This window comes from Lepidothrix coronata, unplaced genomic scaffold, assembly GCF_001604755.1.
Source record: "Lepidothrix coronata isolate B3197 unplaced genomic scaffold, Lepidothrix_coronata-1.0 Scaffold67, whole genome shotgun sequence".
NCBI lineage: Eukaryota > Metazoa > Chordata > Aves > Passeriformes > Pipridae > Lepidothrix > Lepidothrix coronata.
In genome coordinates, this window is record NW_016690247.1 from 2,289,480 (window position 1) to 2,293,041 (window position 3,562).

At 37.3% G+C, this 3,562-nt stretch overlaps 1 long non-coding RNA gene across 1 annotated transcript in view; it reads right to left on the minus strand.

Annotated features, from left to right (window-relative positions):
* Positions 1–2,443: 2,443 nt before the first annotated feature.
* LOC108498951 overlaps positions 2,444–3,562 on the minus strand; it is a 19,706-nt gene continuing 18,587 nt past the window's right edge. Inside the window, exon 3 of the long non-coding RNA XR_001875356.1 lies at positions 2,444–2,454. This is a non-coding gene — a long non-coding RNA (uncharacterized LOC108498951). The remainder of the gene's footprint in view (positions 2,455–3,562) is intronic.

Below are 3,562 nucleotides of genomic sequence, written 5' to 3' on the forward strand. Positions count from 1 at the left end.
GCTAGAGTTTTGTTGTGTACAACCTAAAGTTCTGATTCACTGCATGTACTGTCCTGCTGTACTTCTATGCAGCTGGAGAGTTTGTAGTCCCCTTTCTTGATTGAATTTGAAAAGTAGATACTGTTACAATTTTTTAATATATTCTTATTTCAATTCAGCATTTAAATAAACTTATAACTTTTAGTTAGTTCTTTGTCTATTTTGTACCATTCAATGACTTTCTATATTGTGCACAAGAGATTTGTGATATTAAGAAAGAACTATAACTACTTATATTGGTTAACAATGTTATAGTTATATGCCAGCTAAATTACTGAGAGAGATTGCTTAGTGCTGTGAGTATATTCTAGATGGAAATACTAGAAAATGCTGTTCCCCCCTATTGTTCACTGGAAGATTTCTTCCTTTCCTAAGGAGATCCACTGTGATCCTGATTCAAGTTGAATGGCATTTCCTTTATCAAATGAGATTTGGAGATTTTAAAAATAAAAGCAAACACATAGAAACAGGTAAACACATCTAGATGAAATAGAAACCAATCTGGGTCAAACCTCCTAGAAAACTCAAAGTGATGCAAGAGAATTTTATGCTTTTCAATACATTGAAAACAGTTTTAAGAAGCTGTATGATCTTTTTAGGATTATGACTGAGTTAATATCCCAAATGACTTGAGTAAAGAGTTACATGAATAATAAATGAGGTCTAGAATCACAGAATCACAGAATAGGCTGAGTCGGAAGGGACCCACAAAGTTCATCAAGTCCAACCCTTGGACAGGACCATCCCCAAGAGTCACACCGTGTGCCTGAGAGTATCATCCAAATGCTTCTTGAACTCTGTCAGGGTTGGTGCTGTGACCACTGCCCTGGGGAGCCTGTTCCAGTGCCCAGCCACCCTCTGGGTGAACTAACGTGCATATTATTTAACTGCACACAGTGTGCGTAATTGAACCAGGCTGTGTTGTCACACCAAAGCTTGCAGTTGTTTAACTCATTCCCTGCCACAGATCCCTAAATATCCCAAAGGTTCTCTACAATCCCCAAATACTCTACCTCTGCTTCCCATAATTTACCCCATACTCCCAGGCAGCAAACCCTCTCAATCCAAAGGATTTTACACCAGGACAGCTGGTCCGAGGGTCTCCTGGGGCAGTCCTGAGAGGGGCCCAGACAGGGTGTCCCTTCCTCTGAATCCTTAATTTGTCCTCCCCTTGCCATTTTGCACCAGAGCTCCTCTGGACTTCTGCAGGTGGGCCTCTGATGGTCTAACAGCTCGTGGGCTGGACCTGGGAGTAGCTGCAGACAGATATTACCTGGTCAGTCCCTCCTCTTCTCTCTGAGCTCTTCTGTGGGTTTGCATATGAACTTCCATCACATAAAGTAACATTACACATTCTTTGCTTCAATAGCCTTTCAAACTTAACTTTATCCAGTGTGGCTGGTACAATAAATATATGAGTTTTTAAGTTAAGGAAAACTATTATGGCTTAATATGTTTATTTACTAAATACTTTTATTACGAGATGATTGAGAGAAAGAAAACCTGCCAGTGAAATAAAATAATAGGTTAAATCCAAGCCAAGTCTATCATAAAATAGAACAGCATTTTATAGCCATTCATTGCTTTGGTCCAGCTGGTATAAATTGAAATAACTCCGTTGATGCCAATTTATAGCAGATAATGAGCAATTTCAGTCTTTCAAGCAAAGAAGAAAGAGAAATGAGATGTGGGAAATGAAGGAAAGATGACTTTCAGGATGTAATATATCAGAAAAAAAGGAGGGCAAAGTCCAGGAACTTGATACAGATAACAGTGGCACATCAATAATACTGTTTCCAAGTGCCAGTTGTCCAACTAAGGTGCTGTGGTGAGTGTTAACAGGAGAACATCCAATATTAGCTGTCTTTCATGAAAACAACTCCTATCCTGAATAAGAAAAAAAAGACCATATATCATTGCATCTGTGAAGCACTTCTGTGTGTGTGCAGATGTTTGTGTTATTCCTATTTAATAGCGGAGATTATATTAATCACAGTCTTAACAGAGAGACATAATTTGGTAGCTCATCTTCACCATGGAAAATCATCAGAGAACTGGATAACCTTTGCCAAACCGAGAACTCTAGCTGAATGGACACTTGCTGTGAAACACTCAGCTAATATTAAATGACATAAGCTTTTTGTGCTGATGTAAATACTCAAACTACTTCAGGATATGACATACTATCTCTAGAACTGGCACCTACGTTCCAGACTGATGTCATTTTAAAGTCTGTGCATGAAAGGGAGGAACAAGGAAGCTCTAAGGTTAATTTGAATCTTTAACACTTCCTTTTGATGTACTTACCGGAACCAAAGTCTGCTGAAATATAAAAACACATCAAAATCTGTTATTTTTGTATCTTGTTGACTTCTTAACAATTCCTTATTTTTGAAGCATGTTTTGTAAATAATTCTACCAATTGAAAATAATTTCTAACTGAATATTAAAATCCATTACCTTTGTTCATCAGTGTGCTGTAATTGTCCCACCACTGTATTCTCATTGCATATGATGGAAATTATAAGTGAAGGCAAACAGCAAAGTACTTCAAGCAGCTATTAGAAATCCAAAGAAAATTTGTCTTTTGATTATTACAGGGAATTGCAAGTCACCTATGGCCACGGATTCACAGTGATGAAATCTTCCCTGGGCAGCCCTTATTATCCTTCATATCAAGTTTAATAATAATCTGTGAGTACTAAGTTATGAGATTTATTTGATTTAGGTGGACTTCCTAATTCACTCAGACTTATGTACTCATTGGTCATTAGAATATTTCACAGCATATAAGGCTCAGTCTGGCACTTAGCAATTTTAGAACATATTACAAGGGTAATGAACATTATTTCTATTTCAGCCCTGTCCTTTCTCCCATTCATTATGATTGCACCTGTCAGAATGTGTCTGATGTTGCATTTTCCACAGTGTCCCCCATCATGGAGCCTGGCAGCTTCATGACCACAGAGGTAAAACCTTTGTGTTGTAATGTAACGAAATTAAAACCTCTTAGTTCACTTCACTTTTTGTAAATAACTACTAGTATATAATAAAAAAATAAATATTTTTTGTGTTAACTTCACTAGTGCAGTTAGGAGTTTTATGAGGTGATTTGCACAAAAATGGAATATCTGCTTTATAATACAATTGACATCAAAAGATTCCAAACCAACAAGCAAATCTTGTTTCCCAAACACCTCCTGAGTACTCATGCTGCATTTCAGAAAGCTCAGAAATATGGGAGAGATTTAGAACAATTGATTATTTATCTAAAACATCATAACTGGGATTGAATTCTTCATCGTTTGATACTTATTTTCTTGTTAATGCTTGCTAATACTCGTATCATCAGAAAAGAGGAAAAAATCTCCTTCATCACTCTTCTCTTTTAAATCATGGCTAGGCTTTGCAAATTAAGATTTGGGAAAGGGCTCTACCCACATTTGTTGCAAGCGTGTTGGTGGCTGAAAAGGCCAATACGAGATAGGCATGTCTGGTTGCAGAAAGTACAGCAGAAAGACTC